Raw genomic sequence first — 8,989 nt, forward strand, 5'->3', positions numbered from 1 at the left:
GAGAGAGAGAGAGAGAGAGAGAGAGGGAGGGAAATTAACTTGTATTTCTGTATTTACACAGTTTTGTCTTCCTTTGGTTGTTTGTCGGTGTCCGTGGGTAGGTTTTCATTGATTTGATTGTAGTTCTTTGTTCTGCCGTGAATGCCTACAAAATGAATCTAAATGTAACACATCGCAAAACACTGCATACGTACTTCGATAATAAAGTTACTTTGAACTTTAAAAAATAGGTTATATTGGCACCATAGAATCACACATGACGAAGACCTGTGTGTGATAAACATCAACGCAATCAACAGAAATGACGGGGGGGGGGGTGTATTTCGGCTCAACGTGTCTCTCCCAACCAACAAGCAGAAACAGTGTCCTTGGAAATGGGCAGAAACCTGGAGAAGATAGAGTCAGAGATCCATAGGGCACAGAAGCAGGTCTTTCGGCCCAAATGATCCATGTCATTCAAAGTGTCTATCCAAGCTTGTCCTACATAGATAGACAGTGCGAAAGTAGAATAGCGAGATGGTGTTCATAGTTCCACGGACAATTTACAAATCTGATGGCGGATGGGAAGAAGCTGTTCCTAAAACTTTGATCCTTAGTCTTCCGCCTTTTATGCCTCCTCCCCGATGGTAGTATTGATGTGAGGGCACTCCCCAGGCGGCACCTTCCTGAGACATCGCCTTTCGAAGATTAAAGTACAAACTTTATATTGAATGAATGAGCCTGATGCAAGCTTCGACGAGCTTTTTACCTCCACAATCCTGCTTGAGCCGCTGAGTTATTGCATTGTCAATGTGATCATAAAAGAGACTGCAGATACAGATGCTCAGCACCCCGTACTACCATCGGGAAAGAGGTACAGGAGCCTGAAGACCCACACTAAAAGTTTTAAGAGCAGCCTCTGTCTATCTGTCTGTCTACCAAGCTAGCTATCTGTCTACTTTTGTGGGGTTTTGTGGAGCCGACTCGATGGCCGAATGGCCTACTTCTGCTCCTATATCTGATGGTTTACTTGGATGGTCGGTGAGCAACGATGGGCCACTTTGAACTATTTATTTGTTTATTCTAGATCCTAGTCTCGGATACTCCAGCACTTGGGTACTAACCATCCTCGCCTAGGTCTCTCGTAACAGACTTAATGAGTTCGTCTAGTGTTGTGTCCGTGTCATATCGTCCGCTCTCCGTGCAACTGTGTATTCCAAGTTACCGTTCATTCCTTTGTCGTAGCTTGGCGTAGATCCTATTCAGATCCCCGAGCATCCGCTATAATCCAATATGCATTCGTTTATCTCTACTCCAGTTAACTGTAGAGTCTGAACGCAATACAGCACAGATGTATTTAGTGCATGGAACGAACTGGTGAAAATATGGAACAGACTTGTGAGAGCTCGCTTCATATACACATCAGCTTCAGCGTTACCCCTCAAATCCCGTTTATATCTTGCTCCTCTCACTGTGCACCCAAGTTCTGGACTACCAGATGCTGGAGAAAATACTGTTGCCACACGCCTTATCTAAACATTTAAACACTTCTGTAAGGTTGCCCTTCGTCTTCCTACGCTCCCAGGAAACAGATCTATCCTTGCTAATGTCGCCTTATACGTTATCTACTTCTCTGCTATAATAGGATGACCAAAATTGTACAAAGTGCTCTAGGAGCATCTTTGCTAACGACTTGTGCAAATGCAACTTAATGTCTCAGCTCCCATACTCAACGCTCTAATCTAGGTAGATGTTTCTACTATAAGTGACTTTTAAGCAACCTCTACTATTCGCCAACTTCCAAATCGTCCCTTTCTAATTTGCGTGACACAGATTACAAATTTTCCCCGTTTTCCAGTAATTCCCAGAGATTCCTTCTTCATTATTTGGTGGCGACGGGACGACGTGAATTACCACTGTCAGCAGTGAAACATCGTTCGATCAGCAATTAACATTCTGATCTCAGGCAGTATCTATGGACACGGTCAAAAAGAATTAGAAATTACATCTTGCGTCAAGTATCGCATGTTCTCGTTACTGTATAGCGTTCCTTTGAATGGGAAGCAAAATTTTAAAGTACAAGCTTCATATAGGATGAGTGAGCCTGATGCAAGGCCTCGACAAGCTTTTTACCTCCACGATCCTGCTTGAGCCGATGAGATATTTCATTGTCAATGTAAACATGAAAGAGACTGCAAATGCAGATGCTCGGCCCCCCGTGCTTTTCTCATTACTACTGTCATGGAGGAGGTACAGGAGCCTGAAGACCCACACTGAAAGTTTTAGGAACAGTCTTTGTCTATCTGTCTGTCTACCAAGCTAGCTATCTGTCTACTTTTGTGGGATTTTGCGGAGCAGATTCGATGGGCCGAATGGCCTACTTCTGCTCCTATATCTTATGGTTTACTTGGATGGTCGCTGAGCAACAATGGTCCACTTTGAACTATTTATTTGTTTATTCACTTACTTACTTGTCCTCACCAACCACCTCATGAGCCTTTGCATCCAACACATGATTCTCTCCACTTTCCACAGGGATCACTCCCTCCATGATTCTCTTGTCCATTCAACCCTCCTCACTAATCTCCCTCCCGGCACTTATCCCAGCAAGTGGACAAAAGTGCTATACCGGCTCATTCACCTCTTCCCTCGCCTTTGATTCAGGGCCCCATACACTCCTTCCAGATGAGGCATGCTTCACCTGCAAATCTGCCCGGCTCGTCTCTTATGGCGGGTGCTTACGATGCGAACTCCTGCACAATGGTGAGACTCGTCATAAATTAGGAGACCCCTTCGTCGAGCACCTCTGCTCCATCTGCCAGAGGCGGAACTTCCCAATTCCCAAACATTTTAATTCTGATTCCCATTCCAACATGTCAGTCCATGGCCTCCTCTAATGCCGCGATGAGGCCACGTGTGGAGGTGCAAACACCTTATTTCCCATTTAGGTAGCCTCCAACTTGATGGCATGAATATCGACCTTTCCTTCCCTACCTCTCCCCTCTTCTTCTATTCCCTGCTCTGACCTCTTACCTCTTCTCTACAGCCTATCTCTTCCCCACTGGTGCCCCTCCACCTTCCTCTTCCCCTTTGGTCCACTGTCCTCTCTTAACAGATTTCTTCCTCTCCAGTACTTTACCTCTCCTCCCCACCTAGCTTCACCTATCACGTTTCTGTCTCCTTCCTCTGCCCCCCCCCCTCCCACGGTATTATGGATGCTGCCTGATCTGAGGCACTGATGAAATGTCTCGGCCCAAAACGTTGATTACTTTTTCATTACCATTGATGCTGCCCGACCCGCGTGTGTCACTTTGGATTTCCAGCATCTGCAGAACTCCTCGTTTTTATTACTTACTTATTTGTCTCTTTGCGAATGTGTTCATTTATCCATCTATTTGTTTACTTACTTTCTTATTTATTCCTTTACTTGTTTATATATTTATTTACCTACTTCTTGCGTATTTATACAAACATTTGTTTATCTGTTTGCTGATCTATCTACATTTATACCTAGCAAGATAGATAGATGAATAGATTGATAGATAGGTAGATGAATAGATGGACAAATAGATAGATGTATTCATGGTAGATGCTTAGGTGGACAGACAGACAGGCAAGGTAGATATTTCGACAGATAGATAGATATGTGCGTAAGTATGTTTACCAACTTTTTATGAGCAAAGATTCAGAGATTCCAAGATTCAAAGTGCATGTATTATTAAAGAATAAATGCAGTATACAACCCTGATATTCGTCTTCCCATAGACAGCCACGAAACGACACAAAAAAATATGGAACCCGTTCAAAGAAAAACATCAAATCTCCATTGCGCAATAAAAGACCATAACACGCAAACGGCAAAAAAACGAGCGAAAAACATAATATAAAAGATCAAACCACAAAGACACTGAAATAGTCCAGATGTGCTTAGTTTAAGTTAGTTCCGTTCAATTTAGCGCTGTGTCGACACAGCGCTAAATTGAACGTTCGTTGACTGCAGTCTGCAGAGTCAGTTCGTCCCGATCAAAATCGCACAAAGTAGCAATAAAAAGGTGTGACCAGAAACACATCATAGCATGAATTACAGCGTTCATTTCTTACTTGCTTTTTGTAACATAGTAGTTTCTGTCTTGCTTTGTGACGCTGCCACAAAACTGCAGATTTCACGCTATATGGCTGTGATAATAGTCCTGATTCCGATTCCGATTCTGAACTCTAGATTCTGGAGCAACATTCCGGAGGTATTTGGCAGGTTACGTACCCGGGTGACGGCAGGAGGCGCCGCACTGTAGTATATCCAGCTGCCAGGAGCTGGAGCTGCAGTCGGACGCCCGCAAGGGCCGCTGCACTGGAAGTACAAGGCAACACACACAAACTGCTGGAGGAACTCAGCAGTTCAGACAGCATATATGGAGCAGAATAAACAGTCGACTATTCGGGCCGAGACCCTTCATCAGGACATCTTGGAAGTACATCTTGGATACCGACAGTGCAATGTGTTGGCGACTGGTGACGCCACGGTGTAGTTATACCTGGCTGCCAGCAGGTGGTGATAAAGTCGAATTCGTAGTCATCAGCACAAATACATGTATATATAGGAGCAATAAAAAACTGTCAGTAGTATCACAGACACATAGCATCAGAGACACCGCATTCACAAGAAGAACAAAATTTTTTTAAATATGGACATAATTTTCACAGTAAAATACAAATGCGATTTCTAACTAGACACTGAACCCATGAACGCCACCTCACTATTTCATTTATTTTTGCACTACTTATTTTAATTAAATTAACTATTTAATAGACTATATATAATATATATATATTCAAGGTTATTTCTCTATATTTCTTTATTATGTGCATCATTGCACTTCGGCTGCAAAATTCACGTCACAACATATGCCAGTAATATTAAATCAGAATTAGGACAAAACCAGCGTCCATTTCTAGGCAAAGGGGTCATAGATTTCCAAAACTTTAGAGATAAGTGTTTGGTGAGTTGAAAGGTCTTCGGCTAAATCGTCGACTGCTATTTTCCCTCCGTAGATACTGCCGTAATAAGTTGGGCAGAGCCCACTGTTCTCTGTAACTTCTTAATGTCATACACATTTGAATTGCGGCACAGACCACGGTGCAAATACTCAAGATAGATTTCAACACTGGATCCTTGGAGTGTTATTGCAGAAAGTGCGTCGAGGTTGTTATCTAATGGAGGATCGGAGAGGGGACTAGGACAGAGCGAGTATGATAGAGGGAGATAGGGTTGAGAGCGGTGGAAAAGAATAGAGAAAAATGGGAGACGGTGCTAATAGAGGGGCGATGACAGAGGATCGGGGGGGGGGGAGGTAAAGCCAACAAAGGAAGGTAACGCTGAGAGGAAGCAGTGCACAAGAGAGATGAGGCACGGCGGAAAAGAGCCCAGGCTGAGACAGGATTCGGAAGATATAACATGGTAGATGGAGTTCGCAAAAAGAGTCAGGCACGGAAGGCGAGTAGGCGCGCCTTCTTGGGGTTTCAGGAAAGCAGATTCCATTATCAAGGACCTCCACCATCCAGAAAATGCTCTCTTCTCGTTGCTGCTTCATCGGGAAGGGTGTATAGGAGCCTTAGATCTCACAACACTAGGGTCCGGAAGTAATTCCCCTTCAACCATTAGGCTCCTGAACCAACATGGACAATTTCACTTAACTCAACATTGATCTGATGCCACAACCTATGAACACGCTTTCACGGACTCTACAATTCTTGTTCACAGTATGTTACCACGGTTCTAATATGGCCCAAGTGCAGAGTGAGAGACACTGAAACAGGTGTTCAAATGAACGGTGTTAAAGAGAAAATAAAACAATAAACGCTGAACTGCGGCTGAAAAGAACATCTAAACATTAAATGAATACCGCTAGTCTTCAGAGGCAGTTGATTTGGAAGTCCAGTATCTCAAGGAAAGACCGAACGCAAAACAGCAGTGAAGCATTGCTATACTCTGTCCAAATCTCGACAAGCACTACGACGACAAGTATGGAGTTAAATACTGTCACAATTAATTAATAATTACCTGACACGTGCAAATTCACAAGCGCAATTTCCGTGTCTACTGCGCTGCCGAATCCGTGGTTGTGACACGGTATTTATTTTATTTGTTTGTTTTGAACAGTTTGTCTTCGTTTGTATATTCGTCGTTTGTCGTTTGTGTATTTTTTTCATTGTTTCCATTGTATTTCTTTGACCTACTGTGAATGCAAGAAAATGAATCTCTGGGTAATTTATGTTACCATCTGTGTACTTTGATAATATTCTTTTGAACTTTGAACTTCAGAATCCTGGGTCAGATAAGGCAAGGTGAGGAAAGGTTCAGAGCTGGTGAGGGACTGAGTATAAGGGGTAAGACAAGGCCCAGGAGCGAGAGCGAGCAGCCAAGAGGGGAGAAGGGAGAGGCAGGAGGCAGAGAGGTGTCGGGACACCACGGTAGCGTAGTGGTTAGCACAACTCTATTAAAGCTCAGGGCGTCGAAGTTCAGAGTGGAATTCCGTTCTCCTCTGAAAGAATGTTAGTACGTTCTTCCCGTGTGCGTGTGGATTACATCCGGGTGACCCGGTTTCCTCCCACAGCCCTCCCAAGGGCGTTCCATTTAGTTAGCTAATTGGTCGTTGTAAATTGTCCTTTGATTGGGCTAGGGTAAAATCGGTGAGTTGCTGGGCTGCGACGACGATGGAAATAGCCTGTTCCGCGCTGTATCTCTAAATAAAGAAAATAATAGAGAGGCGGTGAAGTGAGAGACGAGGGGGAGAGTTCAGAGGTGATGTAGGGAATTGAAGCATATGAGAGGGAAAGAAGGAAAAATGTGAGAGAGGGCTCAAAAGAGAGGAAGACCAGGGCCAGACAGTGGAATCAAGGATGAGTGCCGACACGGATGAGAGAGAAGGGAAGATAGGGTGCAAGAGGCGAGAGAGGGACATGGTGCAAGAGGGGATTCGATATTCAGAGAGTGGTCGGGATAAGAGAAGATCAGGAAAAGAGAGGGCTCGGGTGAGCGACACTGTATGAGGGAGGGATCGGATTGGGAGAATGAGAGGGAATTCGGGGTTGCACAAGGTGGTCGGGGTGCAAGAGTTGTCGAGGGATAAAGGGAATATGCGGCTGAAAGGCGGGTCAGGGGGGGCAGGGTCCAGAAAGCGCGTCAGAGTTAGGACAGAGGCTCAGGGGTAAAAGGGGAGGTGAAAGGTGAGAGAGGGTTAAAGTCTGAGAAGGATATTTGGACAAGTATATGGATTGGAATAATTTAGAACACAGAACAAGTGTTACGACACAAAAAAAAACTGTAATATCCAGGGCTTTAATTTCTTTGGAGCCAACAGAATTAAAACCTGACTTGAGAGAGAGAGACAGAGACACAGAGAGAGAGAGAAGATGATAAGAAGTATGGTTAGAGTTGACGTCCCGTTCCTTTTTTCCAGGGCAGCAATGGCTGATATAGGAGGGCATAATTTTAAAGTAATTCGACGAAAATATAGGGGATAGGAGATGTCAGAGGTACGGTATTGTACAAAAGTCTTTGTCATATATATTTAGCTACGGTGCCACAGTATTATATTTGTCAACGTGGAGCGGAGAGCGAGATTGTAAATCTGGATGGTGGAAATAGCGAGAGGTATGGGACAGTGGACAGAGAAGAGATGCTAGGGGGAGAGGGTGGCGCGGGTGCTGACACACGCGGGCCTAAGACACCGGGCAAGGCCACTTGATTCAAAACAATTGGTTTATTGATCATTACAGATGTTGCTGTGGTGCTTCCCACTCCCTCCCCTCTCCCTTCCCTTTTTACAAAACATGATTCCCCCACCCCCACCCCCACCCCATGCCTCCTTCACACTCTCGGTCCACAATAGACACCCATATCTGGTTTATCATCGCTCACATATTTCCTGAAATGTGTTTCTTTCTTTTTTAGCAGCAGCAGCATAACAGTGCGTCACAGAAAATTACGACAGTACTGTGCAAAAGGCTTAGGCTCCCTAGCTATACATATGCGCTTATGACCTGTGAACAGTACTGTGGGTGTTTTACACAGAGAGTTGTAGGTGCGTAGAACTCGTTGCCAGAGGTGCTCGTGGAAGCAAATATATTAGGGACACACGCAAAATGTCGGAACAAGTCATCAGGTCAGGAAAATCTATGGAAATGAATAGACAGTCGAGCCGAGACCCTTCTTCAGCACTGGAAAGGAATGGGGAAGACGCCGGAATAAAAAGGTGGGGAGAAGTAGAAGGATAGCTAGAAGGTGATAGGTAAAGTCAGGTGGGTGGGAAAGTTAAAGGGCTGGAGAAGAAGGAATCTGATAGGAGGGGAGAGTGGACCTTAGGAGAAGAGGAAGGAGGAGAGACGCCGGGGGATGTGATTGGCAAGTGAAAAGTGATCAGAGGCCAGAGTGGAGAACAGAAGAGCATAGGAGCAGGGGATTTTTTTTTACCGGAAGGAATAATCGCTATTCATGCCCTCAGTCTGGGGGCTTCCCAGGCGGAATATAAGGCGTGCTCCTCCGCCTTAAGGGCGACCTCGTGGTGACACATGAGAAGGCTATGGGGCAACATGTCGGGACGGGAATAGGAATCAAAAATAAGATGTCGGGCTACCACTTTTGGCAGATGAAGCGAAGGCGCTCGATATTTAAGAGACCTCTTAGATGGGCACGTGGATGAAAGAAAAATGGAGGTTTATGTGGGAAGAAGTCATCTGATTGATTGGTGTAGGGATAAAGGTCGCCACAACATCGTGAGGGAAAGGGCCTGTACTGTACTGTGCTGTATTGTTCTATGTTCCACGTACAAGGATTGGAAGGGTTTAGAGGTATATGGGCCAAGTGTAGCTTAGATGGGAATTATGGTCAGCAAGGACAAATTGGTGGCATGTTAGCATAGCGATTAGCGCACCGATTTACAGCATCAGCTACCTGGGTTTGTTTGCCGCCGCTATCTGTAAGGGGTTTGGATATTTGCCCTGTGATCTCGTG

This window comes from Hemitrygon akajei, chromosome 24 (genome assembly GCF_048418815.1).
Source record: "Hemitrygon akajei chromosome 24, sHemAka1.3, whole genome shotgun sequence".
Lineage (NCBI taxonomy): Eukaryota > Metazoa > Chordata > Chondrichthyes > Myliobatiformes > Dasyatidae > Hemitrygon > Hemitrygon akajei.